The following is a 24042-nucleotide window of genomic DNA, read 5'->3' as shown; positions in this document are numbered from 1 at the left end:
AATATTACAAACATAACAGAATAATGTCAAGATTCGACAAATTATATTTTTAAATTACCTACAACAAAACAACTAAAATCATTTTACTTCGTTTAAATAACTAATTTTATCAAATGTCAATTTTAAATTTCCATAAAAATAAACTATGTTTAAATATTTTCATATTTTTTTGAAATCAGTAACAATTGCTTATGAGGAATCATGTATTACATTTTCAAGCAAAAATATAAAATATTTTTGAAATTATATCATGCAAAGAAAATACTAATATTAACATTTAGTAAAAATTTTAAATACGATTTTTATTTTTTTATTTTTGAATTGAAACTAAAAACCTATTATGTAGTAGATTTATTTTTTTCCCCAGATATTAAGATGAGTACTAGGAATTCGTTTATTTCTGACCATCTGAAGTGCCAACTAAATTCAATTTCTACTAGAATAGTTATTGAAGTAAAAATTTAAGTATTTTTACTGCTCTGCTCAGAGTCTAAAATGAATGATAAGTAATCATTTTTCTACTAACAACAATTTAAAAATTAAATTAGAATACCATAATATAACGTTTTGGATGCAGGTATTTATTTAATGACGCGTCATTGCTAATAGCAATTTGCTATTATATAATACAATTTAAATTAATAACTATGCGAAATTATTCATTTTTCATCCAGGATTAGTCCGTATAGTCGATAATATTCAAATCATCATTAAAATACCTCAAAACGTTAAAACCATTCGTTACTAAATTCTACATCAAAAATATTTAGTAAATTAAGTTTAAAATCAAATTATAATACTATGAAACATTGTATTTGTTGTTGATTTTAGGATAAATTAACTTCAACGGGACCACTGATGCGCACATTTTATAACCTCACATACATATAGATTACACATATATGTTTCTTTAACATAAATTCAACGACGTGTTGCACTGCGGCAGAGATGTAATTAATAATAAATATTGTTGGCGGCGATAACCACCACCATTTTATGAACGTGTAGAGCTGTATCGGACGCTGTTTATTACGAATTCTGAAAATGACGCACGAGCTGGTTATAGTGACTGTGTGCCTACGGGGTTGCACTTTCATACATTTTTTACACATTTTTCTATATAATATTGTGTTTTTTAACCTCGGTGGCATTTGTAAAGTATGGTGTTCGGATATTTTATTGATCCCAGAAGACGACGACCATCGATGAGCTGCAATGTCATTTTTAGCAAGTACCTACCAATGTATAATATATTATATTATGTAGGTACTATATATCATGTACGTATGTAGTCAACCAAACGTAAGTTTTTTTTCTCAATGGACTTTCAACTGTTGAAGTACGAATTGAGAAAGCAGTCGGCGTTATATATTACTCATACTCCTATTTCTGTACCACGACTTTTTTTCGATCTGACGTGGGTGTTTGCGAGTGGAAAGGTAGGATAAAGAAGGGAGCAATATAACGAACTCAATATCAGAGACGAACAACGATTCAACGTTTCAGCATTTTATCGTTTTCACATACTGTAACTATTATACTACGTGTTAACCATTATACGTCGTAGTGACGACTGAATTAAAAGGCATAATATTATTTTCAATAGAAAAATCAAGTTCTATGCTATTAAACACGTCGCCATCTATCAAGAGAAAGCATGTAGAAATAAAATATGTCGTTTTTACACCTCAACCATTGCCACGTCATAAAGTAAAGCTGTTTATTAACTATTTTCAACGATTTATTATCTACGTAAACTGCAGCAGCATACCGACCACAGCAGGTACACAATATAATATTATGACAGACCACAAGGTCGGTGGCTAAAACAACTAATGATGAATAGAAATTAGAAAATAATATCGCTGTATGAATTATTTTTTCGTGATATCAAAACAAAAAGCGTGAACACAAGTCACATAATAGCTAGTATAGAATGTATAGATACCTCAGAGCTCACATCTTTGTCTCTCTCTATATATAAAATATATAGTATAATATGTAATATGTTTGTTTGTATATATTTATGTATTTATTTATAATATATAGAAAGAAGTTAAATAGCAAAGCGTTGTGCCAAAATGTAATAAATTTATGCGATTAACGAAATCCGCAAATCGATGCAAAAATTACCTACCCGAAAAAATCACACCCACATATTTAGACGATGTAACTCAAACGACACCGTAAAAATGTAACATTGGTACGTTTAATATAATATAATTCATTATATGCACCTACTCCTGTCTCCTATACTGTACGCTACGTGACGTAATGACGTATTTGTTCCTAATGTCTAGGTATGAGAATATACGACGCAAATCAACGATGATTGATCAACACGATTAGATTCTCGTTGTGGATGCCAGGATTTTTATATTTGTTTCCGCACCGTTAGCATATCATCTATATCGGATGACTCGGTAACGATGTCGATAAAATACAACTCGCCCCACGACGACGACAATGACTATGATGATGATGATATCAACTGCAACAATATTATTATTATTGTGCTCTCAATGCGCGCGTAGGAAATCTTCAAGTGTAAAGAGGAAGGCGCTGATATTCAAACGTAAAGCCCAAAGTTGTCTTTTTCTAATTTTGTTTCTACAATTCAGAGAAAGCAGAACAAACACTTAACACAGCGTTCCGTATGCTCCGCGACCACCCGAATTTCAAAGACAATGAACATCAGATTACAATAGCATAAATATTATATTATGTATGTGTATACAGTGCGCCCGTTACAGAAAGCTCATAACTTAACCACCTATTGCGGCGCAGCGTTTACTCGTACACCGACGAAATTGTATAGCAAACAAAATATTTACTGAGAAACAATAATACATTAAAATTATCGTTATCGAAGAGAAAATGCTGTTATATATACATTACCTATATTATATTATTATTATATACATTATACATTATAATAACATGACTTTGCATAATATATACGACAAAACGTATATAAACTACCTACCGTTTATCATAACAGTGTGTAGGCGAGACGATAAAAATTATGATTCATAAATCATGGGTAGGTTATATGCGCGTTTAAAAGAGGCGCCACTGAAACTAACCTTCACTTGAATTATTTTCCAAATTTATCCCTCTAGGTATACCTATAGCAGTCAGGGGCGGTTTTAAGGTAAATACTTAGGGGGGTGCATCCAAAAATTGGCCGACTATATGACTGTATAGGGGGGGAGGTTAATTTACAAACATTAGTTGTATGCAAATTGATTAAAATTTGAGTTAAAATCTAAAAATAGAAACATTAATAATAAATAGATTATTGGAGTCAACCAAAAATATTACAAATTTAAGATATAATTAAGATATTAATTTTAATAAAAAGCATACGAGGAATATTATTATTATTTATTATTATTAAAATTAAAATATAAAATCTATATTTATTGTTTTGATTTTTTTGGATTTTTCAAATTTCAATTCTTCTTTGTTTAGCAGAAGACCATTTTTGAAGAACACAATTTATGTCAATTTTGTCAGTCAAGTCTTTTTCACAATTTAAAATCATTAATGAGTTTAAACGATTTGAAGTAGAAGTAGATACTAGATAAGACCGTTTAGTGGAATGAACCAAATACCAATGCATTTTAGCATGTAATAGAATCTATTTTTATTAATTATCATAATATTTCCCAATATAATTAACGTACATATTTACGACTATGTGGTCTTATCTTATAATATCTATGGGTGTTCGCCGTTAGGTACTTCGGTCATGCTGAGGAACTATTCAAAGTGGGGAATAATAAACAAAAATAATTATTTTTATTTTTTATATAGGTATATATTATAAATTTTAAATTTCATTACGAATCAAATTGAGTTGAAATTGCCGACTCGTGTCGTCGATTTTAATTTGCCGACTACTTAGTGAGTTCCGCTGACGTTTGGGGGGGTGTAGCACCCCCCACCCCCCCCTAAAACCGCCCCTGATAGCAGTGCCTATATTATTTAATATCAACAACGATTTTTGAGGTGATCATCATCGCTTTAGGAATGGTAAAGTTAAGTCCCCGCACTTATAACTCTCCACGCTACCACCACACGCCCATCGTTATGCATGCGTTCATATCTACGCAAGTTCTGATAGTAGTATGGAATGCTTTGTACGATTATAGCGCATATTGTCAACATTTAAAAAATAATAGCACCTATACGTAATAATTATTCGAATATGGTACAGGTACTATTACAAAACAAATTAAATACGATATGTTTGATTCTCAGGATAAATACAATATTTACATTTTTACGCCTTGAAATACGATACAGGTTTTTGTTTGAACCCGAAGTGTTTTTTAAACCATTTTATTGCGCACTGTTGCGTGATTATAAAACGTTTACGAGTTCGTTGTACTTATTATGCTTTTTCAGCAATTGAATTATTTTACAGCCGATTATAAAAAAAAATATTCTATGGATTAAAATTGCGCTGGGATATATTACACGGTGTATTGCAAAAAAAAAAAAAAAAAAATACTGTACAAAATCATTATATAATATCGTGTTGTTCGCGTGTTTAATTTAAGTTGTTGTGGGGTCATATTGATTAAACTTTTGATGGGCATCCTAAAGTTAAAATCCCGAGTGTAAGCTCGCCGTGAATAATAATGAAATGCAATTTCACTGATTTACATTAACAAAAGACATACAAGAAGCATAAATATTGTTTTACATGGTGATATTTTTTAACTAGCTTACAAACTTTATTCAACGTAAACAATTTCACCGTTAAATTGAAAATCTTTACTGCAGGGCCCGTTCAAATATTCAGTCAGTCGAAATATTTTAGATTCCGAACAATGAAAAAGCTATTTTTGTTTTCAATGGATAAGAACACACACTTATGTGCATAGGTATATAGTCTGGCAAAATTGTAAAACTTTTAACTTGTTTAAAAATGTAAAATAATCGTTTGGAACTTTTTAACTCTAATAATAGCTCTTTGGCTCTTTCACCTTCTTTATAGTAATACCTACACTTATTGGTATCTTCGAGAAAACTAATATAATTAATATAAAGTATTATTGCAAGTTTCTAGTCAGTTTATCACAAAATGTTTGATTATATAAAATATAAACAAAAATAATTTCCAAGAAATTCTATAGAATTGATAAAGTTTGTTGTTTACATTATGATTAATTTATAACTAAAAGTTGTACTTTATTTCGTATTATATTCGATGGTTAGCATGGTATGGTTAAGTTTCCTAAGGAAGTAAATAAAATGTTATACAATGAAAATGGCTGATAAAATATTATAATTAAATATCTTTCAATAATCGAAATAAATTTAAAACGTACAAAAGCCATTATTTTGCGTTCTTCGTAATATACAAAATCAGTAATTATAATAATCGATCATGTTATAAATTGACAATATGCAATTATACAAATATATACATATTATATTGCTCTGTTAACGTCCGCATAATTATGTTTTTTAATATCATTTGGCCAGGAACAACAATATCGTAGAATCATTGTGATATTTGAGGATACCATACTAATAAAACATTTTCGAATGACATAAACAAAAGCTATACATGGATAGCTTTTGTGGTTGGTATATTGCACATTTGTTCAGCATTACTAATGCTTATAAGCTATATTGACCGACCTAAAGGCTATGGCCGGCTGTAGCTACTTGGAATAGACGAACGGACGAATGAATTGCGGCGTGACAGTTTAACTTACAATTAAAATGGAACACAATTTTGCGAAAAACGATTCTCGACTGGGATTTATTTTGTTCTATAGTTAATACGTGTACGAATTCATTGAACCAAATCATTTCAACGATCTGATCACATTTGCAGTAGGTACCTGAATCCAAAAAGTACAGTTTTTATAGCAGTCGGGGTACACGCTTGATTTTAATATGATGGTCAAAGGTTTAAGTAATAAGCGAAAAAAAAAATAAACAATAGTCTGTTTTTATGAACACATATATAGGTTAGGTAAATTATTTAAATATATTATAGGAGTAATGCTGTACTGCCGCCGCGGAAACGGTTTTCAAGCATGACTCTGTTTCTCGTAAGTACATTTATAAACTTAACACCAAATCCTACGCGTGACAAATATTTATAATAATATATGGGTCACTTTTGAATGAATGTATGTATAATTTAGTTTGTGATAGGTAGAAAACTTTAAGAGATTATTCTGTTCTGTTGCGCATCCAGGGAGGTATCGATAATTTTGTCCCAGCAGATGAATGACCTCGAAAATAAGGCAATAAACGAATATTCTATGTATATATCTTTCCCAAAGCCTATTTTAAAGTTCGTTTTATGCATCTGGTCCATTAAACTATAAAGCAGCTATTTATGTTATTATGTTATTATAACAGCTGTTTTTTACATTACCTTCCATAAGTAAAAACCGATGATCCGTCTGCATATTTTATCTATCTATTTATAAATATTATAAATATTTTATTTTTCGAGAAATGTGCTTGCTATAGAAGTTAAAACGTATGTAAAAAGAGTGTAAAAAAAAATGTGTACACAATATACCACAATAATAAAATATGTAACCAAATATTAGTATATTATTTATATTTGAATAGTGAATTTCGAAAACAGTCCATCTCGAGCTTTAACAAATTAGATTTTTCTGTTTTTTTTTCCAATTACACATAGGTGTATAGTCGAATATCTAATGAACACGAAAATGGCTGTTATTTTATCAATCGCGTTTTCTCAATTAAATTTCTCATTGAGAATATTATTTCATATGGGTATAAGTATAAAATTACATAATAGTTTAAAATTTTTAAAAACAATTCGTAAAAGTAGGTTAAATTTTTCAACGAAAAATCGGTTTTTTTGTGTTCATAATAATAATAATTTAAAGAATAACTATAATTATAATATAATATATTTGGTGAACAATTATTTTCAAAAAACATTTAGCCTAATGAGTTTGCTCACCGCCTGTAAGGGTTTTGTACTTTCTGAAAAATTTTAGTTTTTAATTATTAGCGCTTTTCAAAATGCAATTATATTATAATATTATAACTAATTTTAGATTAATAAATCAAGAAGACTGCACAATCAATAATAATTTTAAAAAAGTAATAATAATAGCAATTGTATAGGTACCTTTTTTCACTTAATTTGTTCCGATATCAGGAATATATAGGAAAAAAATTAAATTAGTTTCAAAACAATATTTGGCCATTTTATGATTGAAAATGTATTTTCTAAACGGAATACGTATACACTACTAGGTATAAATCTATATCACCTATAGTGTTGTATATAGATATGTTTTTAGTAAAATCTATTTGAAAGCTATAGTTAGCATGTTTTTAAAAAGCTAGCGTAAAATATTAATAAACGTACTGTCAAAACTACATAAGCTCATTTTGAGTTGTTTTTTTTTTTAAATATTATTATGACAGACGTAAGATTATGAGGATAGGTGCTAAAAATATAAACATCAACATAACAAACTTGGACACGTGATGATCGTATTACTTGAGAACGTATATATTCCGTAGAATATGAAACAAAAATTCATTCCACTTGGTTGTGTTGCAAAACGATTATTGTTTGATATATTACTTATGATATTTCATACAAAAAACAAAAATAACCAAATAACCCAACAATATTGATATTATTAATAATAATAATATTATATTATACTAGTTATCATATACATCCTAATGGAATATTCGAACAGTTACTTCATTGGTGTTGTTGATTAATATGTAACTTCACGAGGTGTTGGTAAGATATTGAACACAGCTGCTGTCTGCGCAGTGGTTATCGTTAACTTATACAAAATATTATACAGAAGTTAATAATATTATGTCCATTTTTACGTATCAAACGCAATGACAGATGTTACAAAATCGAGATAGCACAGCAGTTTCGAGTAAGGTGCACATACATTAATACAATTATAAAAGACGTGTCGTAGAACGGTCAAATTTATATATATATACATAGCCACAATATAATATATAATAATGTATGATAATTTAAGGGTTGAGACAATTTTTATCGATTTCTTTCATACTAGATACACGTCTACAAAAATGACGTATTCATTATTTTTTCACAGATTCATTAATCACTGACGAAATTGGAAATTCGTCGATACCAACAAACTATAGAGTTATATTTCTATTTTATTTTATTTTTATAATTTCTCCTATTTATACATTAAAGCTTAATATTTATGGTTTATAAATCATAATCTATATCTAAAGCCTAGAGGAAAATATAATAACAATAAATAAAATACTAGCATCAAATGTGTCCAAAATAATATTATCATAAAATACTTTTATCGACAAATAAATCTTCCCTTTAATACCTAGTAGTGAAATAATAAGCTGTCACGAACCTAACAATAAAACAATAACGGATAAATAGTATTAGTTATTAAAATATTGTAATTTAAATATCTGTAACAAAATATAACATCATAAATATGTATTATTTTCAAGTATGACATCACTTTAAGTCTTAAACCACAGTTGTATACTGTTATGAAATATATTATTCAAAGTTCAAATAAAAAAGGATCCTACGAGTATCACATTTTGGTAGTAACAGACATCATGTTTTGGAATATTTGAATATTTAGTCTAAAGTTTTTACATAAATCAATGGCAACATTAGTAATCCAAAAATCGTATTCGTATTGAAATGCACGATTTTCGGGGGAAAAATATATCGTACAGTAATAGTTATGATGTTTGAAGTCCTTCAAAAGAGTTCCTGTAGAGAAAAATGTATATTACAATATTCTCGAGTCAGAGTATATTCATATAGATACCATTGTACGATGCATAATTAACGGGCCTTGAAATATCGGAATAGCCAAATCACAATCGTACGATAATATGATACGAATCGAGACGTAATAAAACACGATATCACGGTCCATACGAATTTAGAATCTGTTGATAAAAATCGGCGAATTTTCCCAGTTCAATTATAACAGTAAGCCATCGCGTAATCTTACACGCGCTAACCTTGATACGCGACATGTCCCGCAAGATAAGACGTATACAGTATATACATACCTACGTGGTGTTCTATATATTTATATAAAAAAAAAAAGCACAGGGCGGAATATACAGACGCCGCGATGACGGGCAAACGAACTTTGGACAACTCTGTTAACGCTTCTCTATAGTGTCGTGTCCCGGAGGAAAACAGTGAACGCTTATTTATGACAAACAAGTATTTATTCGCCAATCGAATTCCACGAGACTGACGGATCGTGACGAGACTCAATCATTCCGAGAATACGTTTCGCAGGATTTTCGAAGGAATTCCAATCCCGACCGCCGCCGTCGCACCGCGCACATGATCCTGGAACGGATTTTTTTTATTTTCTTTACCCGCACATAATGAAGACGCCATGACGGGGAAAACGTTATCCTGTTACTTATACGCCGGTATAGAAATCGGAAATAAAACCTGTTACAATAATCCCGATCACATAATGTACAATGAACAGACCGAACAAAATATAATCTAGCTATACTTTTCCGAGAAGATTGGTCTATTCCGCGTGTTTAAGATTTAGATGGAAATGACAATATTTAATAATAATAATATGATTTGTCCTTCCGTCATATTAACATATTATTATGTAGGTACCCATTGGAGATTGCAAAGTGTGAAAGAGTATGTCAACAATAATAATTATTATTATAATATTCTATTCGTGATTCGTGAACTATTATACGATTCCGGGCGTATTCGATCGATTATATAGACATATAGGTAAAACTATAGCTATGTTTAACTCGGTTTCACCAGCAGTAAAAAATAAACAAATATAAAGTACGGCATTGTGCATTAGGTATAGGTGTATTTTGGTTTTAGTGTACCTACCCGAATTCGAGGACAAATCGATGTCGATGTACCACGCTTTGTGAATTAATTCAATGAGATATGTCATCCAACCGTGGCGAATTGGATAAAGCGCTTAGTATATTTGCAAACGTGGTCCTGTTTCTGGTATATACCGAAAAACAAATCGAAATTTTCGTCAAAATTGGTCGATTATTTCTTGATCGTATAAACATTCTTATTCATTTGCGCATACATAATATTAAATATATATATAGGATAATTCACCAACTTTTAAAATCCTTGTGGAGATACTAACTCCTGTTTTTAAGATTGTTGTGATTAACCAAAATAATTGTACATCTGTACCTAAATTATACCATTTATACTTTTTTGAGGAGGATGCTAAGGATCGTAGTAAGTGAAAATTTAGCACAAGGATGGCCGACCCCAAATAGTTTGGAGAGATGGCGAAGGAAAAGAAGAAGAATTGTACATTTATACTTACATGGCTACATGTTATATTTAGTGGGTATTGAGCGAGTCCGACGATTTATATACTGGCCATACTGTTCTGTCGTAATACGACACATTTGATACGGTTAAATACAAGCTGTTTTATTTTTAATCAAATTCACCAGATTTACGTAGTGCACTGTTGTACACGATTTTTCGAACAACTATTTTACAAGGTAGAGTTAAAAATATAACTAATAAAACGGTTTTTGCTTTATTATTATTATTATTATTTTTTTTTTTGACGAACGGTGTACAGTATACATATTAAAATTATAAAATTACATGGGTAAATATTTCATTAACGAAATTCACAAATTTTGTATGTAATAAATATTAATTTTATACTACTGACATATTTTGTTACCTCCGTCTTATAAATCCGTAACATAGCAAATTTACGATCAGCAAATCACGTGTAGTCTTGTTAGTATAGACATTGCTGTTTGAAATGAATCGTTCTATTATGCAATATGGTGGTAAGAACACTAAGAACACTATCTGCAGTATTTGTATGAGGGTTTTTTACGGTAGTTTAAAAACTGAACTATCATTAAAAAAATTACACAGATAATATTCTTACCATAAAGTTTCGTCGAGGTCGATTTATTGTAATTTTTAAGCTAACGAAGCTACACATGATCTGCTAAACGTAAATTTTCTATATTACGCAATTGTAAGACGGAGACAACAAATTCCATTGTTACGACTTCTTAATACCAATATTACGGCGTGTATTTTATGCACAACTTTTTGTGGTATTATGTAAGAATAGAGGTTTTTTTTAATATAAAAAAATCTAAACGATTTTAGATTCTGAGCTAAGCAATGATTTTTTTTTTAATTCACATTTTATATTCTTAGTTTTATATTTTGAACTAAACCCGATATGAATAAATACGATTTCATAATATGATCTCGAGCACACTACTCGAGAGTGTCTGACTATGTCATGCTTGACCGATTGGCCACTGGAAATAATCCATAGAGGAAATATTCAATAATCCGCTTATCAAATATTTGAACACAACTTGCCCGAGAACTGTACAATCAGGTTACAACAATTTCTAAGTTATAGAACACTTGCAGTGTGAGCTGATTTTAAAAAATGGAAATGGGTATTTCGAGAGTAAAAAATAATTCTTAAATTTTTGCAAATCGTAATGCATTATTTTGTATTAGCTTATCCATATAATAGCTAAGCCATCTGGCTATGTGTATTTAGTCTGGAATATACAAATTTACTTGGAACACCGCGTATTTATGGTCAGTGATAATAAGTTATGACTGTTTTACCTATAAATATCATATACACGTCAAAGTTCTTCAGACGTGACATTAATCATTTAATTTTACTTCATTTTTATTTATTGCATTTTTGATTATGTTACACCACCAAATTGTATTTGTACATGCATTATTTGTACAATAATAATGTTTTATAATAAAATATAATCTATAACCTAACCGCCTCCAAACTCATAATCTATATTAAGGTATAATAATACCTATCTGGGAACATGGAATTCAAGTATGAAGTTCAACCAAACTCCTCAAATCTTAGAACGCTCTAGGATTTCAGTTAATTTTCATTTATAAAAATGTCTCATTTGTATAGTAATATAGTGTATAGTAAAAAAAAATCTACTAAAATACTAAAAATAAATAAATTACGCATACATTTACTATACTGACTTTCTGAATCCCAGTCATATCAAATCAACATAAAGGTCTAATGTCTACCCATCTGTAATTTCTGTGATTGTAATTAGATCATTAATATGATCTATGTCTGTTGTGCATTTTTGCATGAAGTTGTCTAGATATTCATATATATTTATCATAAACTCTGGCAAAAACTCCCAAAATATAGATGAAGTTTCTTATCGTTACTCTAAAGTGTGTTAATCAACATCATGTAAGTAAGAATTCTAAGTATTTTAAAATATAAATCATTGTAAAAACTTGAAATATTTCTTAAAGTTTGATCAATCTAAATTTTAATAAATTCATGTAGGTATTTAACCGTAGAAATTTGTATATGCTTAGACAGTCTCGTTGTGTGTAATACAATTCAAAAAAATTCTATTACGACAAATAACGTAGAAGATCAGAGGTCTTGTGTGTTTATCATGACGTCATATCATATACTCACATTCTTAAACATAGCACTTTAGTTGTATTTTATGGTATATTCGGTATAGGTACATAATATCACACAGCTCACAGGAGTACTTTCAGTGATATTTTGACAGTGATGACAATAATATTTTGGCGAGAATAAATATAATGATCGAACGTTATAATGATTTAACGTTTTAATAACGTTAAAAATGTCATAATCACGAACAAATCCAATATAAGATGTGGTTTGAACGCAAAAACGAATTACACCGGAAGCCAAAGTGTTGACATTGAGCCACAGTTTACACACAGATCAACAGCATTTCATTGCGTCATCTCGCACTCTGGACTAAACCGTGACAGATAATCATCCAATTTCGTGTAAATACTAAATAATATTATATTATCAAATAATTGGGTGTGATATATTATGATAATGTTCTTTATTGTAATGCATGTAGTGTATTTGCTTCCCAAACACTCATTTGTGGTCAACTGCCAGGTCCTTCATCCCGGGAGTAGCTGTATAGGTACATAATAAGTCGATTGAAAAGTTAGTAAACGTTTAAATCCGTTTTCAAACTTTTTAAAAGCTCTTATTTATACGATTTTACAGTGTGGTTATACTCGATTATAAATTCAACAATTCGCGGATTGACGGTACCTACCAACTTTCTCACCTGTATAGGATCCGAAACGAACGTTCGAAGAACGCGTTTCGTAAAAACGAATGAAAAAAAGAGAAGAAAAATGCAAATCTGAGATCGTAGTTTCTATAGAAGCATAATTATGAATTTTAAAACGACGTTTTGGCTCCTTCCGTAACAAACACAATCGAATAGGAGTAAAACTACAAACCAGAAAACCGAGGAATTGTTATGAAATATGATTTTACTATTGAGTTTTAGAAATTACAAACAAAATGAATGTATAAATAAAATATTATAAATTTCGAATATATTTTTACTGGAACTGAATATTTACAACAACTAACGGTTTGAAGTGATAATTATCGTGTATTCTGAATAAAACTGCGAACAAACAAGTGGAACACATAACAACCGTTTTATAAAATATAATTTTTGTGAATTTGAATGTGTGCTTTAAGCGTGCACACATTCAATAAAGGTAACTTTATACGCCAAAATATATTTTTTTCTCAACGATCTATAATAAATCTTAAATACCTTCTCAAAAATTTAACCAACAGTTTTAAGTTATAAATATGCTTTTTAAAAATTTAAAACATCGATAATAATAATAGGGGTACGAACCAGTACCTACCAGTAAAATTAATACTACAATTGTTGTACATTATAATTTGTAGGTAATTTTCGCTTACGACATTGACAAATTAAGTTTAGAAAACCATAATATCTGATATTAATATCTAATAGTTGTGATCGAAAAGTATGTCTCATTTGAATAATAATTAAAGTAGAAAATTATTAAATTAGTGTAGGTACCTACACCTAATGTAATAAATTACTTTTGCATTGGTTTAAACTTCAAGTTGTATAAATCATTTTTAGTATTCACAATATATCGTGATTCATTTAAATTGCATCTCTTTAGTTTAGAACATGCTAATTTTTTAAGTTCCATTTTAGCTGTAAGTATATTGTTTTTAATGCCCATTTTGATTTATGTCTTATGTGATTATTGAACGTTTTAGTCACCAAAAAATCATAAATCGTAGGTATTACATTGTATTTTTCTGTTTAAAATCACAAATATATGTCTGGAAAGTTTTCCCTGATTAATTTTTTTAAATTTAAATCATCTATATTTTTATTTTTACTAACAAACAAATCAATAGATAATATGTTTTCTAAATCGACTGTAATTTGTGAATAAAAAATAATACTTACGATTTGGTCCAAAATATTTTAATATTTTGAATAGGTTATATCTGAAATTAAAAAAAAATAATTAATTAATGGCTGCAATTAATCAATTAAAAATATTAACCACTGGAATGTTATTATTAAATACTATATGGTTTTTAATTAAAATATTCTGAATAATTTTCACTACCAGTTCTCAAAAGATTTTTACAACTTCAAGGTGTGTTTTCCTAAGAAAAGAAAACCATTATGGTAAAAATGAGAACAATAATAAAAAATAATCCCCACACTACATAGAATCGAATATGACTTAACTTAATTGTTTTATCAATACATGAAATCTGTTAAATAAAAATGTAAAATGGTAATACCGTTATTTAAAAAATAATTAAAATATTTTTTTTCCAGAATTCATTTACATGAATTTATTCATTTAATGTAGGTACTATACTCATTTTTACAGTCAAAAAGTATTTTATAAATAACGTAGTAACTGAAATATGCACTAAGAGTTTTTAAAATACGATTTCAGAATACAATTACAAATATTATAAAAAATACTTTAAAATATGTAAAAATAGCCAAGAAAAAAAATTTAAGGGTGTAAACGTAATTAAAAAAATAAAAAAATAATTAAATAAAACTGTGCAAATATTCTTTTACGTTAAATTATAGGTAAAATTGTGGTATAACTCTAAGCGTATGCTTTAAAATATAGTTTGAGGGTTTTTTAGGTCATATTTAAAACAAAAATTACCTGTGATGAAAATATGTTTTTATTTGAAATAAATATAATTAAAAAATTCAAACTCTAACCATATATGACGTGTAGACTTGTTAACGAACCCGGACGTTAGATTTTATAGTTAAATTGGTTTCTTAACTCAACTTCTAGGACAAATATCTTATTCTATAACATAGATTTTAATTTAAACTTATAACATGTAATTCTAACAGTTTTCTGAAATTTAAACAAATAAAAATTCAAGGCATGTGAACAAACCAGAGAAATCATCAGTGAATATTTTGTTTCACGCATTAAAATTAATTTAATTATTTATGTGTCTCACTATAGTAGACGAATAACAGTATCATATTTGCATACAGTAATTTAAAATAAATATAAGGGTGGTGTGTGCTGAGTATTTCCACTGAAGTGTCAGGTACTCGGCATATTACAACATTCGATACAAGATATTCTTCCTTGTGCATTAAGAACAAAACTTATTTTGATTAAATTAAAAATGTTTCAAGCTTATGGTATGTCGAGTATAAATGCTGAAATTACAAACATAGGTGTTACAATTCAAAACGCAATTAAAATTAAAAACAATCTTCGCATAACAAAACAACATTAAAACCAAAATAAAAATGATTCATACAATTGTATTCAAATTGTATAATGGAATCTAAAATAATACCACATGATTTCAACGTTTGATTTGTTTTTTACTTTATTTAAACAAAATTTTCTTTCAAAAAACGTTATTTTTAAAGGACTTATACGGATCACAGACGTAAATTAAATCAATAGGAGACGATGGTTAAAGAAAAATAATACGGAACAACAGTTATTTTGTAAAAATTTGAGCAACGATGTACAATATTTAATTATTATTCAATGCTTAAAATGGCTAACGTGTAAGTATCCAATATATGTATACGATGGCGCCCACGTAGGGTACCAAGTGGTGCAATTGCATTGGTTTCTCGTAGGTCCCGGGGCCTACATACATTCGGGGGCCCCACTCTGGTCTTTTGATCAGACACTATAAATTCATAACTATTCATCTGGTCCATCTGAATATTTATATCGTTGAATAAAGCGTAAAGAGTTGGCAATGCCAAATATGCAAACAAATAAATTTGGGAGCCCTATAGTTATAACTGCACTGGTTCGTGGAAAAACTGTGGGCGCCACTGTATGTATAGGAATTCGTGTTTTCATTGTATGCAAAATAAGTACTAAATAATACTATGATATGAAAAAAAAATCATGTTTAATGTCTATAAATATAAACGTGCAGTAATATTATTTTTGTTGCAAACAACTAATATCATTCAATTAAATAAACACAGTCCATTTTTCATATTCCGTACTTATAAATAATTACAAATAAGAAAAGTCCAAAACACAGAATGTATACCTGTGATACCTAAGTACTTATGTATTATTATTTTTAAACAAGACTTTTTCAAAATAAAGTCAGAAAAATAGGAAATAATATTTTTATTTTATTTTTTTATTGAATAAAATGAGACATTCATAGCCATAGGCTACCTAATAATACGGATATTATGAAGTTTGTAATTGTAATAGTTTTAAGGGGTTATCGTGATGATTATAAATACATGTTCATATAAAGTACTTTAGAGTATGAACAAATCGGTTTAATGAATATAATTAAAAATCTTGAACATTTATCTCGAAATAAATAAATAGTCAAATTACAAAATTATTTTATGACGTAGAAATGTAATTTATTTCCTATCTTTATTTTGGCGATATAAAAAATAAAATACTGAAATATAATTTAATACAGTTTTTGAATTATTTTATTTTTATTTGATAAATTACATCTGACTCAAAAGTTCCATGGCGTAATTTAGTAATACTAAAATCCAATGAAATCATTTCCATTAATAAAAATAAAAGAATGAAAATAACGACTCTCAATTATATTTTTTTTAGCACTACTTACAAGTTCTAATACTTTTGTTGCCGCCTATATCAAATTATACTATATTATTAACTTTTGATATCCTAAGTAGGTACTTAACCGTAAAAACCTAATTGTAATAAAAGAAGGTGTATTATAGTCCCAATTTTATTACGCTATACTAAAGTTAATATCATAGTACATAATATATTATTGTTATCTCTTTATTGAACTAAAAAACAAAGAAAAGATCAATACTTTTGTTGTAGCCTTAAATAAGAGCTTTAAAATGTTATACATCATCGGGCTAAATTATGTATTTAAATATTGTCTTCTTTAAGGCTTATTAATGCGAATAGTGATGTTTTATTACTAAAATTATGAATATTGATGAATTCAGTCTTTTCTGGAATTCTTTATCTGAGGTCATACCCCAAACCGCTTATTTCTTAACATTTTTATAATTTCATAATTTGAAAAATAATGGTACTCTATTTCTATAAAATACATACTAAACACTTAAAAGTTATAAGTATAAATAACTAATGAACCAAACGTTTAAAATGTTGATTTTATTTTTAAAAAAACATACGGCTTCATAACATTTAAAATAATTAAAAATGCATGTTTGTCGTTCAAATTAGTAAAAAAAAACTTAATAAATTATACCAATAGAATTCAAAAAAGTGTAAAATATATGTAAAGCATATATTTTTTCAAAATTACATTTTTTGTTACGACTTAATCATTTAAATTATATCAAAATAATTTCAAAATAACGAGTGCTTACATGTGGGACTCAAATCTGTATCAAATGCATTCCTCCATTTAGATTACAATTTATTCATCGGCTTTGTACATATCTGACCTTAATAATTTCATGATATAACAAACAATTATATTTAAGATCGATCAGTATATTTTTTTTAGTTTTTGATTAGTGAATAAGTTTTTGAGTAAGTACTGGAAAAATAAATATTTCTAAAACATGTGCATTCTAAAATTTTTCACTCAAAATATTACTCACCTACTACAAAGCATAAAAACTTTAAAAAAAAAACTGTAACGATTTTTAGAAATTGAAACACTGAAGCATGATATTTAAATTTAAAAAAAGTTAAAAGTAGGTACCTACCTACTTAATAAGAATCTTTCATTTTACTTTCTTTTGGAAAATCAAAATATACATTATGACACACTTAGAATAGTTATTAGTCCTAAGTTTAGTTATAATAATAGTAACTAGTAATAATATTCCAGTATAATCTTATATTTAAATTATTTAGTTTATTATATTTTTAAATAATTATATAATTTGATTTGTCATCTAATTAATCGGGATTGTTAGTTTATATGATAAATAAATTGCTTACTATTAAAAGGATTTCTAAACCAAAATATAATCAATATGGGATAACTTTAATAAAAATATATTAGTATATAATATTATAAGGCATTATAAAACTATATTGTTCAACAATCATGCTCTCATATATGACGCCGCTAAACACGATTGATAAGATATTTTAACATTCCTGATAAAGATAAATTGTCTTGTGTAAATATTTAAATATTTTTTATCTACCAATTTTCAACTTAGGAAAAGGACATATGTTATTATACTGACGTTAAGGATTTCGGTATGTATATGTTGATTAGATCTCGCGAGTGTACTAACTTTTGTATTGTACAAAACATATACTTAAGCTAATAAATTTAATTAGTTTATTTCGAGGATAGTAGTTGCTAGTAATAGATACATTAAAATTATTAGACACTATAATGTAGATTAAACAATAAAAAAAAGTAATACAATATTTTCATGAGAGTTCGTTTAGTGTATATAAAGTAAGTATACTTATATAAACTAGTGTACTTTTTACTGTTGATACAATACACATATTATATCTTATGCAGACTGAGAACTCTGAGAGAAGACATATGACATTAAATGCCCCATAAAAAGTTGTTAACGACGCATTTTTATACGCAATGTATGTCAGTCGTTTTAGAGCCGCTCTAGTCGTTAAAGTAATAAATTTAAACAGTATTTTTTTTTTATTAATTCAAAGCTAATGTAAATTCATACGTTGGCAGTATATGCACAAGCTTCTATACAACACAACGTACCTAAGTATATAATATATGTTTTCGCATTCGAGTGCCTTGACGATTATCCGTCATGTGGCGTTTGTTGTAAATGTATTGAATTATGTGCTAAAATATCATATACCTGCAGTGAGGGGTGGGGGGAATCATACTGAGAAATTGTATGTCCCTTGAGATCGCAATTACCCCTGGAAAATGTTTGTTTTTCCCGGGAACAAATTCCTAGAATATCGTTCATATCATAAACGTGTATACTTCTGAAGAAAGGACCTACAGATAGCCAAGGAAAATAATTGTATGCCAATCAACATACTCTAGGAATACCAAATGATAACTCTAGGGACTGCAGATGGAGGGAGGTAAATAAATTCCTAATGACCTAGAATATCGTATCGCCACCTACACCTACTCCTAAACATTCATCCTGGCAGAGCTATTCTTATTAAGTTATTAGCTTTTTATCAGCGAACCTTTGAGAACTCAACCTCAGCAATACTCAATCATCATTCATCATCATTGAACTACCTCAATAGCTAATGAGCAACGTGCAACATATGTTACAATCTTGTCTTCTTTATAGTCTGTTCGGGTGCCAGTTTAGCACTCAGCTTAACTACATTTGCTTAACAAATGAGGTAATGATTACGTGAGATATTAGTAATACTCATCTCTCAGATATTAAAAATATATTGATATATTTAAATTTTAATAATGCGATTAATTCAATTTTATTGTATTGGACAGTCTTCTAAATGACTGAATTGATAATATTTTTTGACAATGACATAGTGTGGGTGGATTTACGAGAATAGCAGAAAAAATTATTTGTACTCACCTCATAAAATCGCAAGGCTATCACATCCACCCATGACTCTTTATTTCGATAGATTGGCTTTTGGATGCGTTAGTATATATATTATTATATTATATATCTACCATAATAACTGAGGACAAGATAAACACCAGAAACTTTTGAAATGTTTACACGGTAACAGGTAAATAACTATAAGTTTCCCACTATTATTTCACGCAGAATTTGTGCAAACTGCGATAAAAGAAAGTTTTCCATTTTATAATATGTATGTGTGTACGTGTGTACGTGTGTGTGTGTGTGTGTGTGTGTGTGTGTGTGTGTGTGTGTGTGTGTGTGTGTGTGTGTGTGTGTACGTGTGTGTGTACGTGTACGTGTGTGTGTGTGTGTGTGTGTGTGTGTGTGTGTGTGTGTGTGTGTGTGTGTGTGTGTGTGTGTGTGTGTGTGTGTGTGTGTGTGTGTGTACGTGTGTGTGTGTGTGTGTGTGTGTGTGTGCGCGCGCGCGCGCGCCACAGTATATCCACAACATTATCATTTCGGCAATTGACAAGTAGCTCACATTTTTTTAATCGATTTCCAATAATAATGGTAATAAAGAAACAAATCTCCCAGTGGCGGATCCAGGCAAAAAATAATCGGGGGGGGGGGGGGGGAGTAGTATTTCATAGACGTAAATATAGAGGCTGTTTCCAAAAATGAATAATTAATATACACAATAAATTTTACATGGATATGAAGTTTTTTAGAGAACGGGGGGTGGTTAGGTTAGAATCACCCCGATCGCCCCCCCTGGATTTGCCACTGAAAGCTCCATCTCAGTAATTAACTACGCATCCTATATTGTATCCAATTCTGCAACAGTCTAACATTATTGGTTTTCTCTTTTTAGAAAATTCGTGTAATTTATTATCATCACTATTGATACAAACATGTTAAACCTAAAAAATAGTCATCAGTGTACATTTATGAAAAAAATAAAATATTTTCAGTTTACCTCGAGGGCTGAACTACATTTATGCAAATCGAAAAATTCAACAGATTTTTGTAATCCAATTATCCTTTTACAGTGAAAATAATATGTTTTATAATATACCCAAGTCTTAGAACATATTAATGGATGAGTTGATTTTAACCTAATATTAGTTTTTGGAAACTGCAAGCGATCATAACATCCAAAAACCATTCAATGTTGATTTATTTGGACACATTGCAATTTAAAAATACATTTTATGTTAAATATCTATTTAAAATGAGCTATGAAAAAAAAATAAGAATAAAATTAATTCTAACAATTAACAAAAAATACCAAATTTATAATATATTCAGTACCCAGCCAGTATTATAATCATCATAATTCAAAATTGTGAACCTGCATAAAATTAATAATATACAATAATTCACTTTGGTTAAATTAAAAAAAAAATTTACAGCCAATTACATTGTAAACATTATCTTATAAATTAATTTCATGGGAAACCTATTTCTTTTTTTTTTAACAAAGCTTATATTTACAATCTGTATTTAGAATGTTATACAATAGGTAAATTAATGAGCACCTGGTTATAAGATTATTTAAGTATAGTATAGCAATATTAAATTCTTAAAGTTCAAATTCAATATATTAAAAGAGACATTATTTTACAACTTAACAATTCATTTTTTTTAAACTAGAGACTGTCTTATTATTAAATATAACTATAATATAGTTATAATATAATATAGCTACTATATCGTGGGCTCAATTGTAAATAAATAATGATAATGATTTTCTTATTAAGTTTGATAATATGAATATACGATCTAACTCTTGCAGCTCTTATAACCCCTTTCCCTGACGATCATTGATCATTTATTGAGAATGAAAAGGATAAGGTAAAATTAGTTTAGATGGTTAACAGTTTTATTTGTATGTCATAAGAGTATTAATAATTATTATAATACAATAAAATGAAATTGTCGTAATTTGCTTCACTTTAAAATAATATTACTAATAAGTTTATCTAAATTTTTTAGGTAATATGTATCTCAAATCATTCATCAATGAAGTTCATTTTTCTTTTAGATAAGTTTAAAAAAATTATTAAAATGTATATGAAATTAACAAAAAAAAACATCAAGAAAGAAATCAACAAGTGTTAAATTCAAGCTAAAAATAGTTTTACAAAAAAATCATATTAAGTTTGTAATTTTTAACGAAAAATCTGTGTTAAATAGAATTATAAAATAATTGATAATGAAGTAAAATTATTATGTAAATAACTTTTATAATAGAAAATATTCAAAAATAATTCAGATAAGAAGGATTAAAAAGAGGGAAAATCGTGTTTATTCATATTTTGTGAAATAATGAGTTCATTATCAACCGGTACAACTATTTTTTTAATCTGCTCAACTTTTAACTTATTTGACAAAGCTTATTATGATAATTTTTGAAGCAAAACGTATTGAAAACTTTAAAATAAAACAAATATGCCAATACCATGAATGAGTAAGTTCTCAATAATAAGAACGAGTTTCGTGAGTAAATTTTCGCTAAAATACATCAATATTAATTATAGAGGAAAAACATTTCAAAACTATTAGACAAAAATCCATTAATTAGATAGGATTATTGGTATTATTTTTTAAAGCTATCATACTAAATAACTACATAAATCTTTTAAAATAATTTAATTAATTGCATTTTAATTACCTACTATTATTATCTCTTTTCAACCATGTTACTTGTTAGATTATAACCTACCTATAAATTTCGACACAGGGAAAAGATAGTTTAATAAATATTAAAAGTGACGGCGACGCTGTACAAGTATAAAAATGTTTTATCTGAGTCCGAAAATTGGTGTAAAATATTCGCAAAAATGTTTGACAAAATAATAAAAATAAAATATTTTGTAGTAGGTACCTACCGGCATTTAATTTTCCATAGAATGTAGATTTAAAATCTAATTAAAGGTTTCAAAAGGTGTTAAGTGAAAATGGAAATACTCAACAGACTGACATTGAACAACCCAGGTAATATGATAAAATAAAATAATAATTTTTATTATTTTTGCATATATAGCCGTGTAACGCAATAACAAATAGTCTATCTGATTCGGATTCAGTGGAAAAATATTTAGTTTTGATAAAAAATTAGGCATTATTTAATTTAATTTTAGATTCTGAGCGGAGCCATGAATGTATTGATTTTACCATGTGTGTTTTTATTTTATTTTACTTTATTTTTTTGTTTTTGATGTAACTTTTAAAAAAATGACATAGATACATGCAATTTTCACCAAATGTTTATATAAATATATTCAATCCACCATGCAATTTTCAAAAATGTTCGACTTAAATTGAACTATTCGTAGGCATATGCAATTTTCGATCATTATTAGTTTTTTTTTAAATTAATATCGATAGAAATTTATTTGTTGGGTAAAAGATCTTGAAAATTTAATACAAGGTTTTAAACATATTGTTTCAATATCAGTTGAGAAATAAAAGAAGTTCATAGTCACAATTTTTTTTTTTAATAAGCATTCAAAGTTTGAATTTTGACAAAATACATAAAAATCACGAAAATTCGCAAATTATTTTAAGCTAGAAAATTCTTTTTAAATCTAAGATTTGAAAATTTTTAATAATCTATATTATAGATTCTATAATATATCCTAGACAGATAAACCGTCTTCGCTTAGAATCGTTTTTCGTATACAATGATATAATATCATTGGATTCAAATTTAATTCCATCCATTACAGTAACCCACTTGTAACCTACTGTACAGCAGAGCGACATCTACGACTTACCAGCTTCTTTTAATTAAGGTCGCATAGCGGCCAACGGCTGGCTCATTATCTAGTTCATTGCACACACATATACATACAAATGCATATTGCATAGTGTTATATATATACATATGCTATATATGATATTAATTTGTTTATATCCCATCTATTACTTCCTCGCTATACATTCTCATTCCTGTGCGATTATATTCACAACATCTTTTATACGATAACTGATTAAAAACAACAGCGCGTCCTAGAAAACGAACTCGACATATGTATTGGCTCAGCTTGGATCGTCTTATCTGTTGTAAAAAAAGAGTAATCCATCAAC

At 28.3% G+C, this 24042-nt stretch overlaps 1 protein-coding gene across 1 annotated transcript in view; it reads right to left on the bottom strand.

Moving 5' to 3' along the window:
* LOC107169163 (adenylate cyclase type 5-like) overlaps window positions 1-24042 on the bottom strand; it is a 207955-nt gene that overhangs the window by 162824 nt on the left and 21089 nt on the right. Inside the window, exon 2 of the mRNA XM_089226365.1 lies at window positions 14377-14417. The gene's annotated coding sequence lies outside the window, so the exon portion shown is untranslated. The remainder of the gene's footprint in view (window positions 1-14376; window positions 14418-24042) is intronic.

This window comes from Diuraphis noxia, unplaced genomic scaffold (genome assembly GCF_037042655.1).
Source record: "Diuraphis noxia isolate RWA-SAM2 unplaced genomic scaffold, SU_Dnox_SAM2 contig0004, whole genome shotgun sequence".
In the NCBI taxonomy this organism is placed as follows: Eukaryota; Metazoa; Arthropoda; class Insecta; order Hemiptera; family Aphididae; genus Diuraphis; species Diuraphis noxia.
This window is presented reverse-complemented; position numbering and strand designations above follow the sequence as displayed.